At 42.5% G+C, this 16,216-nt stretch overlaps 1 protein-coding gene across 7 annotated transcripts in view; it reads right to left on the reverse strand.

Annotated features, from left to right (window-relative positions):
- Positions 1-16,216, reverse strand: part of POMGNT2 (protein O-linked mannose N-acetylglucosaminyltransferase 2 (beta 1,4-)) — a 31,845-nt gene that overhangs the window by 7,635 nt on the left and 7,994 nt on the right. For 2 of the 7 annotated variants that reach the window (XM_017734569.1, XM_017734567.1), the window contains exons 1-2: positions 3,569-3,778; positions 1,901-2,080 (exon numbers count right to left, since the gene is read on the reverse strand). The exons of 2 other annotated variants lie outside the window; for them this stretch is intronic. The gene's annotated coding sequence lies outside the window, so the exon portion shown is untranslated. Of the gene's footprint in view, positions 1-1,900; positions 2,081-3,568; positions 3,779-3,836; positions 3,921-16,216 lie in introns of those variants that run through there. 3 more of the 7 variants (XM_008633922.2, XM_017734568.1, XM_008633924.2) reach the window with 2 other exon arrangements.

A 16,216-nucleotide genomic window follows, 5' to 3' on the forward strand; every position in this document is an offset into this window, starting at 1 on the left:
GGCAGAGCTCTCCAGTGTCTTGCAGGTCCATAATACTCTCCTTCAAGTTTGCACACAGCAGCCCCTTCTGCCTGTTAGCTACAGGTTATCTGATGTATTAAACATCCTCAGGAAGTGGTAAGGACACAGGAAACATAGATGGAGACACTGCTCTCCATCTCCTATTAACATGTCTAGGAGATCAGAGTGGGTGGGATGAGAGAGAGGAATTTCCACTAATAGGCAGCTGGCATAAAGAACTGTTTGGATTCATTTAGGAGATGAGTTCTGTTGTTCTTTTTTTAATTGTGAAGCTACAGTAGGATGAATCACTAAAGCTATTAATATGATGGACAGTGTTCCAAATCTCTCCATTTTAAAGACTGCAATCTAAGTAAGAAATGGGGAGAAAAGTTACAAAATCCACATCAAAAAACCCCAACTACAAAAAAGACAAACACACACTACTAAAACCCCCAAAGGGAAAAACCAAGAGCTTGATTAGGGAGAACAAGGGCGACCAGCATGCCTAAAGAGGGGTCACCTATTCTTGCAGGTATTAAAAGAATGAGAAGTGCTGGTTTTGTCTATTTAGGCTTTGACAAGCTTTTGTTACCAACTGCCCAAACATTTTCCAGGCCAATGTTTAGCTTCCCAGAGCTACAGCAGGCTAAAAAGCCTCATAAAATGGAAAAACAAAAAGCATGAAGGAGACACATTTCCAGAGAGCATCACCACTCTGTGCACAGAGAGAAATGCCTCCTCATGGAGGCCAGCTTGGCTGGTCAGCTCCTCTGCACACAGCCTAAAAAGGTTGGGCTGGCAAGCCCCTGTGCCCCCAGCCTGCCAGTGGTGGCAGGATGTCCAAACAGAACCATCTCCACAGTTCCCAGAAATGCAACACAACTGGAAGTGGACTGGGGCTGCCCTTGCCACAGGACAGCGAAGGAATTACGGCAGAGCTGCATGGGCAGGAAACGGGCTTCTTGTTACGGTAACACACTGGGAGGGGTAGGAGCAGATACTCCCTCCTCAAGGACATTTTCCCCATCATCACTTCCTACCCCTGGATCCATCCCTTGCTAGACTGGCTTTCCAGGACCAGTACAGGAAGAGAAAAGCATGCAAACATGGCATTTCACACTCCCCCTGCAAAATGTCTTCTGTTCTTTCTCCCATCCCTGATGCAAGAGGCTTAGCTAAGGATTCAGTGAATGTAACACATGCAGTTTTAAATACCTACTTCATTCATGCTCAAAGCAGAAGTTGCTAGAAGGCAACTTTCCCAATTGGAAAGAGGGGGAGTTGGGATTCAGCAGCCAAGAATTTGCTTTTATTCTCATCTCTGTCACAGATTCCCACAGAACTACAAGCAAGTCAATCCCCACAGACCAAAAAGCTGCTATCATCTTATTCACTCTATTTATTTAATGAGATACATATATCTTTCACAGTACATAGCACATTAAAGAAAGGATGGTACACTGAATGATTGATATACTGGAACATTTTCTTTGTAAAAAGCAGCCAACTGTAGAAGTGCTGACTTTTTAAACAGGAAAAGAGCAGATTCTTGTAGAGGGAGTAAGCTCAGCAGTTAAAGATAAAAATATCATTAATGAAGCCTGATACAAAGAAGGGACATGATAAATAAGAATATCTTGACTACGTAGTCTCAAGAAGAATTTTAAAAATAGAGCTTTATTCAGAAAAAAAAAATCAAAATATTACAATATACTTAAAAAAACCCCTGTCTTATGAAACCCTTATCTATAGAGAGTTGTGATCAAAATTAGGTCTATCTTCCGTTTTTATGGTTTAGCATAAGTGAGGAATAGAAAGCAAAACTGTTAATCTTTCTATACGAGACTGAAACCAAGGAGACTGAGGCTCTGTGCAATGGTCCCTACTGCAAACGTACCTTCAGTATGAAGAGGAGAAGTCTGGTGGCTACAGGACACCTACCAGTTGCACTTATGGATAGAAAACTTAAGTTTTCTTCCATTTAATTTCAGAGCGAGAGCTGGGACAGGAAGAGATCCAACCCTTCACAGTGACTAGCAGCCATTGATTTAGTATTTGCTGATACTCCTGTCTTGATCTACAAAACAAAAGGTTAAAAAATTCCAACACTAAGCAGTCAATACATAGAAGCAAACCACAAAGCTGAGCTAAAAGTATAAATCTAAAAAGAATATTTCTTGGGCTTTTAAGATCTGCATTTCCAAGTTCTCGCCTCCATCCATAATGGAGTACAAAATCCTTTCCCCAAACAAAATCCCAGATCTCCAGAAAATTCCCCTAAATAAGATGCATTTCTGATAAACGAGGTGAGAGATGTAAGAAAAATGAGCTAAAAAGGTGAAGAAAAAGAAAAGAAGGTATTCATCTCAGCCCTCAGGTCTTGTTCACCTTCTGAGAGTTCCAAGCCTAAAGATGAAAACCCAAGTTATTCAAAATAACCATGGCTAGACAGAGAGGAAAGCTTAACAGACAGAGTTCATCCAGCTAATCTTTGTTCACCCGAGTGAACAAAGTAACCTATCTGGTTACACTGTCATTAACAGCCCTGTCATAAGAGTAAAGAACCTCCCGTTTTGCCTGGTTTCTTGCTTTTAGTCTGTAAGCAAGATACTTTTGTCAGAAAAAAAAAATGTCAAGAGAGAAGTAGGTTTATCTTACTTCAGTGGTCTGCCTAAAGGAAAGATGGAGCGGGGGTGGCTGAAGGGAAAATTTACTAATGCTGCAAAGCTGAATTTAAAATAATGTGATGCGAAATCCCAAAGTACTGAACAAGACGATCTTCAGCCACTCCAACTATGCCTCTGGGCTTTAGCTGCCATTTGTTATTCTCTGTACTTTATCTATCCTTTCTTTCTCTGTTCTCCAGCAGGTAGAGTACCTGTGTTATTTGGATCCTGGGACTGGTGCTTAGCAGCATTTACAGCCTGAGCTCTCCCTGCTTTCCATCAGCATGGTGCCCAGGACTGCTCCGTGTGCTGCAAATTCTAAGCAGGAGCCAAAATTGTTTGGAGCACAGCACAGCCAATAAGAACAGTGAAAATCCCTCCTTGGTTACCGCAAGCTCCACATTAGCATGCTTTTAGGGGAGGGTAAAAAAAAAAGAGTAATCCCATAGCAGCACCTGTCCAGCAAGAAATACACTTCTGCAAACCTACAGAATTTAGTCCACATCAGAGGTGTTTTCCCCATGAGACTTCTGTTTAAAAATGATAAAGCAAACCGCTAGTCAAACAAAGACGGACTACAAAGACGTGGGATTACAAATGAACTACTGACTCCCTTCCCACATGTGCACACACATAGAGGAGGGATTCAGTGTGAACTTGTGGGGAAAGGGGAGCGAGGAGATATCAAAAACATGCTAACCTCCCCCCTCCCCTCAGTACACTGCAACCAGGACTGCCAACAAAACTGAATTCAGAGCCGTATGTGATCAGCACAGCAAACACAGCATAGTTACAATGACACCCAGCAAAGAAATGCAGTAATTCAGAGCATCTGCAACCCTTTTAGTCCTGGAAGTACTATCACTGGTAGATCGGTGTTTCAGCACATGCATGCATACCTGGTGTTGCTAAATAACAGGAAATGCTATCCGGTGCCTCTCTTTCACAGGAGAAAAGAAAAAAGAAGACACCTTAAAGCTATGCTTTGCAGGGGAACGAGCACTCTCCAGTCTTCTTTCCTCACCACCACAAAGAAAAAGCAAAAATCCCATCTAAGAGCTCTCGGCACCGTAACCCGTGCACCATCTGCAGCCTGAGCTACCTCTCTCCCCCAGGTCTGAGCATGCTCTGTCTACCGGCAGTGTCCTATCGCTCCAGCTGGCTCACCTCAATTTGTTAGCCTCCCAGAGGTCAGCCTTGCATGCAGGATGATTTGCTGCAGTATTCCTGCAAATCCCCGACGGGCGGCCACACTGAAACAAACACCACCGTGCTGTTTCACGGAGCTGAGCATGTCTTGGGAGACAGGCGGCAAACTGCTTTGGGGAGGGGGGACACACGCATTTTAGAAATCCTGCTTTTGAGGATCATTAACGCCACTGCTACACCAAACACCTCACACAAGAGAAGAAAACAATAGGAGAGAAAGGAAAAAATGCCCCTTTGCTAGAGGACATGAAAGCCTTTCATCATGCTTTCTAGTAATTCCCTTGGCACCAAGGAAGGAATTTCCCAGCTGTGATGGTCAGCAAATGGCTTAGAATTGAACAAGGCTGTGATTGCCCTCCTTCAGAGACCCAGGGAACAGTATTTTCAAACTAAAGTTATTTTTTATGGTGGAAACAAGTAATTCCTAAACACAAAGGCACAGAAATTATCCAGGAGCTTTTAAGAGAATATCCTACTGCACGCAAGCTCATGGAGGTGAGTCCCTTACACCAACCTTCAGAGCAGAGCTTGAACCTGTGGGGACTGAGCAGCTTCATGAAGATGGCAAACCAGATAGTACTGACTGGGAACATTTCCAGTTCTTATCCCATAGTGGGATCTACATGCAGACCACAGCCCACCAAAAGGCTCATGGCAGGAAGTCACACCACTAAACACAGGAGTGAGATCTCAGCCCCGCAGGGACACTCTTGCAGGCAGATCACAAGCAAACATATGAGGCACTCTGCAAACGTGTTGACTGTATATTTGCAGGACACATCTTGTTGAATATCTGTCTGTGAGGATTTTCCCTTTGAGACCAAACAGGTAAAATAAGAAGGATGAAAAAGAAGAAAAGTTCTCTGGCACCTCTTCCCACACACTCAAGGTGGATTTTGAACTACAGCATGAGCTTATGTCTGTCCTGAGAGGATCTCACAGAGACACTGGTCAGTCACATCTGCCCGGAGGAAATAAATAATAAAAAAAGAGCAAAGTGAAGAGAGCCCACCCAGTGCCCTCAGCCTGTCCTATTGGGACTAAGGAAATTCAGAGTCACCCATCTCTTTTTAAGGTCATCTCACTGTCCTGTTGCCCCTCTGAATACAGAGATGTTGCCTTGTGTGGAACAAGTCTGATATTTTTCCTCTGAATTTTGAAACTCCAGGAGTGGAGTTAGATTTGGAGCTCACTTCACTTGAGAAAACACATCTTGACTTGGTGTTCTTTGCACTTCAGAAAGCTCCACTGCATGACCTACCTTCCACTGATGCTAATGGGAGCCTTTCCGCTGACCCCACAGATCTTGGCTAGCGACTTTATCAGTGGGACCCCTGATAACCCAGACATACCATGTTGGTCTCTTTATCTTAGACAAGCTTTTATTTTACTGGAGAAGAAAGGACAACATATACAGACCGGTCTTCTATTTATGAATAAGCTTATTCTCTACCTCTGCAATGAGTTATGTTAATGGATTTCTTAGGTACAATTTATCACATTGCACAGAATTTAGAGAGTTTAACCTGTGTCCTGAAGATGGTCCTGTTGTCAATCTGCCACACCACAAAGTACAAAACTACATCATTAAGGGGTGGGGGAGGAACCATAACCAAATAATTCCAGCAACTGTGAAATAATAACTGTCCATTACCATTGCACCATAAGGCACTGAGTGTGGCAGTCCCAAGCTCTTCACAGTCAGCACCTACTACAGGCTGGTAAGGTTTGAATAGGAGGTCTTGGCTCAGAACTAAGCATTTGATAAATATTTAATACCCCTCATAAAGTTGCAGCCTTCAAAAACAGCATCACATTTTAGAACTCCTAAAAAGCAGTACAGCACAAACAAAACTCATCAAACTAGCAAGAAAGTCTGAATAGGTCCCTCTTGGTTTAGGGCTGACAGAGAGCAGGTAAATCATTATTTACTGAATCTTTGCCTTGCACATATATGTTGCAGGGGTGCCTGCGTCACTCTGAGTCACAGCATTTATTATTTATAGTCCCAGAAGGACTCTCTATAAGAAATTGTTCTTCCTGCAGTGCTTTTGAACCAAAAGTGCATTTCAGTTTGAGAGCACAAAAAAAAAAAAAATTATGCCTGAACTAACAAAAAAAGTCTTTGTACTGATAAATACAAAAGGAGACAAAGGAAGCATTTGGTTTCTGGACACCAAGATTGGGACTTCACACAGAGAGGATGACATTTTGATTCTGCAGAAGTTAACATTAAAACTCATGTCAAAAGGACCAGGACTTCAGCCAAATACTGAAAATTCCTAACTAAGCAAGAATATACTTTGACAAGGTAAAAGGTATTTTTCTGAAGAATATCTCAAGGGCCAAACACCACTTTCCTCAACTGCCTCAAGAATGACATACTCCCAAGGCTTAAGAGATGTAGGGTGCAAGTTTTACATAAATACTAGGTTTAAAAAGGTTTAAGTATGATCAAACGTATTTTACACACACACACACAGACACACACACACACAGAGGTTACATGTCTTGACATCAACCTGACAAATTCATAGATTTATATGAGATAATTCATGCTCAGAAGAGCATTTTGGTAAGTAAATGATGTTCACCAAGACTGACATAAGAAACCAAGGGTGAAACATTGCCTGAGATCCCTCGGTATGGCCTCACCCTGGTGCTTCCCACAGCCGCTAGTTGTTAACTATTTTTGCCCAGGCAGCAGGAAGATCATCTGCCCTCTCTCAGATGACACTTCAATATTAAGACACAACCTCACCTGAAGAAACACATCTTCCATTTTACAGATAAAAAGACTGAAACTGTCAAAGGGATCTGGGTGGGATGTACCATACCAGCATCCATTAATACGGGAGCAGCTTCCTGTGAAAAATCCACCAACAATCAAAACCTCTTGTGTACTCCAAGGTTGTATTCGTGGGCTTCAGGGCTCAAGACAGAAGCTGGGGCCTCCAAGACCACAGGTGACAGAGTAAACATGGTAAAGCACAGAGAGGAATAAGTTACCAGCTCTGTCACTATTGCTCTCAAAGAGCTGCTAGAAGAGTAGCCACAAGCTTGACATGCTCTGTTCCCCACACACCCTCCTCCCATCTTCTATTCCCACCATACTTGCAATGCAGAGGGTCCAGGGGCCTCCTGCGTGCCTGGGAAACCCCCCTAGACCCACAATTTAGCCTCAAGTTGGAGGCCCTGTCAGAACGACTTGTCCTGGGAATTCTGGAGGAAAAGGAAGAGAGCCCCTTTTCCTGTCTGTTGAGACAAACAGGGCAGTCACAACCAACAAGTCTTACAGATGTCTTAGGAAATCAAGATGTTAGTATCACAGCAAAATAGAGCTCTTGAAAGGAAGAACACTCCTGAATGTGAACATCATAGGGGTACCAAGGTATGGAAAAGAAGAGACATAACAGAAACACAAAACTTGCTTTTCACGAACCATCAGGCCCTTAGATCTATAGGGGTGAACAGATAATAACTGCATGGAAGTATGCAAAGGATGGGGCTTAAGATGTACAAGAATTTAACTGCCTTCACTGGATTATGCAACTGGTTTGCAAGTGGGCTGCAGTTGTTCCAGAATTGACTCGAACATCTCGGTTCATAAGCAGGATTACAGGAGGGCTTTGAGGATCAGGGTCTAGGACCTTGACTGTTTTTGTGGGTGCCTTCCAACTCAGAATATTCTATGATAGGACTGTTCCCTGAGCTGCCTTTGTTCTAACCTTCCACTTTTTCTGTGTTCAGAGACTTTGTGCTTTCTTAAAAACCTTGAGAACCCAAACCTACAGACCAAAGTCCTAGTGATGCTTGAGGTGGCCACCTAAAACACAGAGACTAGACAAGAATAAGAGAATAAAAAATGAGGTACTTTTTTGAAGGGCCTTCAAAGGTACACCCTGGGCAGTCAAAAGGCTACACCCAAGATGAACTCTGGGTCACGAGTTCTTCACACTTTTATAAGTTTGGTTCATTTGCATATCAGCGTTAATTCTCCAATTATAACCTCAGATCATGATGTAATTACCCCAAGTTTTCCCCCCTCTTTAGAGGCTTTTAGTTTACACATTTTGGGGCCTGGTGTCTTTGAGGTGGAAACCTAGAGAGGGTTTGTTAATGTCTAACCAGCATGAGAGAACAGCAGCCAACAGGCCACAAGAAACATCAGAGTTACACACGAGGCAGCACAGGATTTCAAAAATATAAAAGTTAAAACCTAAGGCATCACTAATACTTCATGGAAAGAACTCCACAAGAAGCAGTAGCAGCATCTACAGTCTTGATCAAAACAGCAGTTTCGATCCAAGCTGCAGTGTGTGCTTCAATTAGCCAGTCTGACAAATGCCTGGAAGTAGCTGCAACAGCAGCATGACAGGAATATAGTTCAGAGCCAAGCTAAAGGAGAATCTAAATCAAATCAGGGGAAATAAAAAGGTTTACTGTCATTTTGAGTCCCTTAATTGCAAACAGATTGTTTTGCCTCCAACGCCCCCTTCAGCCACACCTGTGCAACACATCCTCACATTTTAAAGGATGCAGCCAGCATACAACCCAACCCTATTCCTAGGACAGCAGTGTAATATTAACAACAAATAGGAGCACAGTATCACAGGACACCCTCCCTGTAGTGTAACCATTTAGACTGATGCTAAGGGAGCACAAAACATCCATGTTCTGGATGGGGAGCATATCCCAGGGGTACTGATAGCCACATGAAATCTCAGAACAGAGCATTAGGTCTCACAAATAGTAAAATGACTTACACAGGAAGTAAAAAAAAAAAGGGTGTTTCCTGACAGCATAGGCCACAGAACTGAAAAATATCTGCTGGCCAATTAAAAAATATCCTAACAATTGGGTTTTGATTAGTACTTAAATACCCCAGTCTGATCTTCCCCATGGAAAAGAATTCTTACCTTGTCCCTCATCTGATTACAGTATCATCGGAACACCCAGCTGAGAAGTAGTAACACATGGCTGCAGGCCAGGCATTTACTGTTTCAAATGTTGCTCTGAGGGCTACCACTGCTACTGACAGGAGGGAGAAGAAAGCAAATGAATCATCTTTCTCAGCTTCAACATGAACCACTGCACACAATAGGGAAAGTGTGATGAATACACTGAATTAATTGTAAAAACCTATTTCAACTCCTCCAGGTGTCATATGCAACAATTTACAGTTCAATACCTAAGAAGAGCTTCTTCATGCTCTTAGCAGCTTGAAAATTCATGGAAAGACTATTGAATCTAGGCATACTTATCAAGGGCACAGCAGTAAGAAGAAGTCCAAGCCTGACTTGATGGGAAATTTTTGTATTAGACTTGCTGTTGTATTTATTTGAATAGTAATAAAAACCAAGGTGGTTAATTTTTGCCCCATTTTTCCCACCAATAAATCAGTGTATCATTCCCCTACAAGCCCTCCTTGTGACCCATTTGTGTGGAGGTTTTAACACCCCCATAAATATATATGACATGACATTCAATACACACAAGAAGGTGAAAGTTTCAGAGAAAAAGCAGGAAGTATCTGTTGAAAGAGGAACACCTGCAAAACTACTGATACAGTTGCTATTCACTTGCGGCCCTTCGATGATGGGAGATTCCTTACCCAACCCTGCCACAGCAGCTCATTTCTGTTCCCTTCCTTCCTACCAGCAAGATCTGCTGCCTCTGTTGCATCAAATGCTGAGTCAAGTCTTTGGCAATGAGCATCTCTTCAAATAACTGAAGTGTAACCTGACTGTCACTGAGAGAAGGAGCAACATCAGCCCAACAAACCAACTGTTTAAGACAGCTCCAGTTAAAAACATCTGCCCTCATTCATTTTGTACAGCTCTGGGTCCATGTCCTGGTATTTGCAAAGCCAAGAACAGAGTGGTCTTTCAGCTACTTTACAGAGTATTTCAAGATATCAAGGGCTCTCCAGATAGCTTCCTACATCAGGATGTGCTTTTCCATCTCTAGGCTTCTACTAGCATTGATGCAGCCATTCCCACAGAAGCCACCTAGCACAGGGAGGGTTGGAGCAGGGCTGAACCCTCTCACTAGCAAAGCATTCCCAAGATGAGCCATAGTAAAGGCATGGGTGCTGTCACACCCATCAGCCTCAAAGAGGAAGGTTCTTGTGACCTTGAAGACAAGACAAAAATGCACATATGTACTGGCCACAGGCAGTGAATCCTATCCCAGGTCTGGAGACATCAGAGACAGAGGACATTTACAACCTTCCTGCCTTGGCTCATCCTGCTTCCCCCCTTCTATGGCAGAATGGTGTGCTTATAATCTGTCCTGAAGGCTGACAGGAGCAATCTGCTGAGGTAGCCAACCCTTCTTTCCAGGCAGAGGGATTAAAGCTACAGCACAAAAAGCTTCTCTTGCAACTATGAAGACCCAAATCTGCACTGGTATTACTGCAGCAAGTGTGTGAAAGGAGAAAGGACCAAAGTCAGGGACTGAGGACTGACTAGAAAACAACCATCTTGCTAAAGTGACTTACAGTTACACAAAATAACCACCATTTCTTTATCATCAAGTGATGAAATACACCAAACTAAAGTCCAAAATATACTGAAATAAAAACCCTCTTCTCTCATTTGCTTGAATATATTTAATGCTTAAAAATAAGCCTGTACATAAGAGTCCTGTGTTCCAATGGGACAATACATGCACATAAATTAAGAAAGGACTAGAGAACTTTGTGCATAATAGCTTGCCTTGTGACCTCTGTGCTAAGTACATATATATTTGTATATAATACATATGTATGACTATTGCAAAATTCATATAAAAGATTACAATTAAGACAGAGACTACATATTTCTTTTAAGTTTATACCCACATTAAAAGATGATTAATCAGTGGTTTTATAAATCCAAAGAAATTAATTTCAATGAGCTGCTAGCTTCCCAGCTTTAGCTTTATACTTTGACACAACCATAACATAGTCAGAAGCCAAGATGCTGAAAAGCCATATATAAATGTCTGTGGAACTGTCCCAGGCAACCTTACAGGAGAAGGGAAGGTGACAGCAACGCCAATCTTCATTTTCTATTAACTCTCAGGTCTCTACATGAACATGAGTAACGGCCTAAGTAGTAAAGAACAAACAGCCAGAAGCAAGGAGCAGAGGTAAGAACAAATCATTAAAAACTGATAAGCACCAAAGGCCCTAACTTAGCTAAAGGCAGTAAAAATGCAGACACACGGAGAAAACCACATAATGCCTCCTCAAAATGAATCTGGTCATATCGTTTTAGTGCTAAGTGACTACCTCAGTGCAACACCACAGTGTCTGCTAGGAAGGGCAGTATTTCATCTGCGTGCTTAGAGGTCTGAAAACCTATTTTCCCAGGTGTCTCTCTCCCTCCTTCTAAAAGAGAAAATTACACAAATTAATCTTTGTGCACCTTTTTATTTTTCACCGGTCCTCCTCTTCCCTCCCGCCACTCCTCCTATCCATTGTGAAAGGTAAGCAGGAAAATATTGAAATGAAAATTGAAATAAATGACAACAGCAGGAACAGCCTGAGTCCGGTTGGGCTCACAAAAGGGAGTTTATGATACACTTGAGTCAGTGCAAAAAAAGAGGTCATGAAAGTGCTGTCACACACCTTTCTGGAGAGGGCTTTTTGTCCACATAGCTACAGATGAAAGTCTCATCTGCTCAGGGAAACTAATTTTCCAGTGCAAAGGGATTTCAATTCACAAATCACCACCATCCCACTCAATTTATGTTACAAGTGGCCAGATGGGAGAGGGGAAAACAACAGCAAAGTAAGGCATGAAGCAATTCACAACTAACTCATTTCCAACACATCAAAGGCTTACCAATGAATGTTCTGTGTGACAGACTGTGGTCATTCTGTAACTACATCTGACTGACTGCTTGCCAGAAGCACATGCAAAACCCCATCACATCCAGGGAATCTCTGACAATACAAAGTGCATTCTCTTCTGAAGGGGGAGTGCAGTCCCTACACACAGACTCAGGAGGGCTTTTTTCCTGGGACAGAAGCATTTGATTTCAAATTCCTTCAAGGCATCTCCAAGGCATGTTACACAGACTGTGCTTAAGTATCTCATTGGTCACCTGTAATTCAAAACTTACATACAGCTCAAGACTGCACGAGTGAAATTTTAGCACTGAAAGACATTAAAAACTCACAACAAGGCTTTGAGAAGAATGTAGCAGAAACATCCCAAACAGTCTGGTTTAGAAGACAGAAAGCTCTGAGAAGGGAGAGCAAAAATTACTTTTCAGTGTTAGTTGTAAGACTTCCCAAGAGGTATCTTATGGTTTACTATCAGAGAGCACAACTAGATGAATAAGAAGGATCTATGTGCAAGCTCACTTTATGCAAGAGGTACATAGAGCATAACCATGAAACTCATCATAACTCCTTGACATCATTAAAGCACGGTCCTAGCACACAGCTCTAAGCTGAAGAAAGAGATGGTTCTCTGAAACAGCAGTAGCCTACGCCAAACTTACACAACAAGGACTTCCAGTCGAGGACTCAAATCCCGTAATTCAGCTCCTCTTTGCTTCTTGAGCAGCAAAGAAGACAGCAGAGCAGACTTTAGAGACATCTTTCCCTGCTAATTACATGATAGCAGTTTAAAACAGAGATTGCATCACACCCACTGTCTCTTGAGAGCAAAAACACGTGTAATCAAATTGTTAAGGTAAAACAGTAAAAAGATGGAAAGGCAATTAACACTGTATACAAAGAAATCTCTGAAACGGAAAAAATGAATTACATTTTTGCAGTTGAACTTTGGCAAGTAAGCTGGTACAAAACCCACTTTTTCATAAATATGAGAAACCACTTCTGTTATCAAATAAACTCTTATTCCTCTCATGTTTAATCTCAAGCTCCATATATGCCACCTCCACACAAGAATGAAGAAATCCTTGTTTAATATCAAAATGCCCCTTGTCCCCTTTTTATGCACATGTGGCCTCCAGAACATCTAGCAGCTGAAGAAGGGGCTCCTGGATGCAACAGAGCAGAGAAGTCCAGCTGCCATTGAGTACCTCGATCTCTGTTGCAGTTTTATAAGGTAGAGTCAAAGGCCAGAAGAGAGGAGAACACTTGGACGTGTGTTTTGAAAGGAAAAGTTGAAACATTTTACAATGGAAAAGGGAAACATCAGTCGGTTTGGATGTGAGAATTGTGCAGCACAGCCTCTCACAGGTATGACAAAGCAAGCTTTGGAGCACAGGATGGTCAAAAGGCAATGAAAGCTGGAGGCAGGATGGGAAAAGTTTGTGAAACTTTTCAGTTGACACTGGAAAAAGCTTGAAGAGATGAAGGAGCAAATTACTGAGGTCTTTGCTTACATGGCATTTTTAAGGAAAACTTCCAAATAGCCAACTATACTTAAACTCAGGTGTGTCTCTTCTCAAACCTAAACAAAACAACCCAAAAGAATAAAGAAGACCTAGGACTGCAATGAAGGAAAGGAAGAGAAGAAACAAGTAGGAGGGGAATAGAGAACAAAAATAAAACACACTTGAACAAAGCATGTACAACAGAAGAATGTGCAACCTTCAAAGACTACTCTAGAAAAAAAAAAAACCACGAGACTGGGAGATTATCTTTTTGATCTGTATTTATCAATAAAATACCAAGAAATTTCCAGTCATGAGCTTGAGACCTCATTGCACTGTATGAAGTAAACAAAATCACTAAAAACACAGGAGACGAATGTGAAAATTTCAGCGCCAGCTGCAATGCTGTGGGATCAGTTGGTGGTAATTCAGTGAAACTGATGCTATAAAATCAGTGCATCAGGAAAACTCAGCCTCCATCTCTCTTTTAGAATCTCAAGGATGCAAGAGGGATGACATCTAATTCAGTACCAAAAAACCCAATAAAAACATTTATATCTGTACACAAAAATGATATATCATCTCCCAGTTAGAAAGCAAGCTCAAATCCATGAGAAAAGAAATAGATGACTTCATGCTACCAGGAATATGTGGACAGCAACGAGTGCAGAGAATACACTGCATCCTCAGAAAGCACACATGACATCAAATACAAAGTAAGAAACATGGCATGAAAATGAACCAAAGGGGAGGAAAGAAAACAGAGCCAAAAAGAGTACTTCCACTAAAGGACCCAGAAAAAGAACCAGATAGAGAAAAGATCATAGAATCATAGAATACGCTGAGTTGGAAGGGACCCGTAAAGATTGAGTCCAACCCCTGGTCCCATGCAGAACATCCTAAGCATCACCATATGACTGAGAGCATTGTCTAAATGCTTCTTGAACTCTGTCAGGCTTGGTGCTGTGACCACTTCCCTGGGGAGCCTCTTCCAGTGTTCAGCCACCCTTTGGGTGAAAAACTTTTCCCTGATATCCAACCTAAACCTTCTCTGACTCAGCGTCAGGCCATTTCCTCAGGTCCTATCACTGGTCACGAGAATGAAGAGATCTGTAGCTGCCCCTCCTCTTCCCCTCCTGAGGATGCTGAACACCACAGTGAGGTCTCCCCTCAGTCTCCCCTTCTCCAGGCTGAGCAAACCAAGTGACCTCAGCCACTCCTCACCAGAGTTCCCCTACAGACTCTTCACCATCCCTGTGGCCCTTGTTTGGACACTCTCTAATGGCTTAATGTCTTCTTTACATTGTGTCACCCAAAACTGCCCCCAGCACTCGAGGTGAGGACGCCCCAGTGCAGAGCAGAGTGGGACAATCCCCTCCCATGCCTGGCTGGCGATGCTGTGCCTGATGCCCCCCAGGATATTGTTGGCCCTCCTGGCTGAATTGCAAATTATTGAAAATTTATACATATTTTGCTGTTTGCTAGAGAGGAAACTGTGTAATATCCTCAGTCTCTTCTAGTGCTTCCACCCTGCTAGGCAGAGGTGTTGGGGTGCTGTATCACCTGCTACAAACAAGGCGTTCTGCTATGGTTACCAGACACAGGCAGAGTGTGAAAAATGAGGAGAAGTGGAGGGATGCACTGTAAGGTAGCAAACACCAAACCATCAGGGTTTCCATCTACATCAGTGATGCTGTTGAGCCAAGGACAGTAACACAGAACAGCAACACCTGCACTACTCTCAAGACTGCTCTTCCAGGGGACAGGAAAAAGCTCATGTCCTTATCCCACTTCAAGCCACTACAACAAGTGAAACCTCCTTTCACAGAATGCGCTTTGCTTACCCCACACAGCACGGCACCAGGTATATATGCCCAATGGAAGCAACGCTTCTGCTTAGATTTAAGGGTGTGCCTAACTCCTGGCTGGATCAGCACTTTCAACCACACATCCTTGTGGGCCAAGGATTTGCGTTCTTACGCATCTTTAAACTTTCCAGGACGTGTCATTTATCATTCTGACTGTGATAAAGGATGGCAACACCCTGCTCATTTATCTTGCTCTCAATACACTGCAGAAAACAAAAATATAGACTTTTTTACAACAAGGTGGAGGACACAGATATCGCTCTCCCTCTTTGATAATTTAACTATAGCATAAAATCATCAGGTTTAAATCAGAAGAAGGGAGAAAACACTTGAAGACGGGAAAAGAAAAAATGTGGGGGAAGCAACATTTACTGCAAAAGAAACAAACAAAAAAATCTGTTTACAGATCACATCTGAAAAAAACATCTCTATTAAATGTGATGTCAGAAGAACTGACAAGGATAAATCCATGTGCAGCTCCAGGTATTTCAGCCTAAATGTGGAAAATACACATTATTTTGAGTTTATGAAGGGCTTAGTATTATCAGTACTATTTACACACACTTTCCTAGTTAATTTTAGACATATTGCAAGATTTTAAACCAACAGACTTGAGTGCTCACTGATTTTAAAAGACAACAGCTCCCTATCTTTTAACATGTTTCTAAATTATATACGGGCTGTGTACTCCTCCAGACAAATGAACTCTGATAAATTACGTTCTGCCTCTAGCCAGGTGCTTCAAGTAATCTCCTCCTTCCCACCTCTTCATCACATGAAATAAAGCTGAAGACTGCACAATGTCAGATCTGTTCAGACGCTGCCTCTACCTAAAACAATACAATCCATGCGCTGAGATCGTCATCACTCTCTATTACCAGAAGCTGAAATGTTTGCTGCAATGGGCTCAGGCAGTCCTGAGAGGGTGCTGACTAGAACACATCCTCCACAGCCAGCCTTATGCCAGACTGCATCACAAGTTTCTCCTGTTGGGATTGCTCTCCCTCCTAAGTGACTTTCTCTTTTATGCCTGGCTACGTTTTGGCTGCACCTGTGGTCTGCAATACATTTGACAAACAGCACAGTGTGCTCCATGACCTGGCTGCTCCTGAGCCACGTGCCTGCAGGAAT

This window comes from Corvus brachyrhynchos, unplaced genomic scaffold (assembly GCF_000691975.1).
Source record: "Corvus brachyrhynchos isolate BGI_N302 unplaced genomic scaffold, ASM69197v1 scaffold94, whole genome shotgun sequence".
In the NCBI taxonomy this organism is placed as follows: domain Eukaryota; kingdom Metazoa; phylum Chordata; class Aves; order Passeriformes; family Corvidae; genus Corvus; species Corvus brachyrhynchos.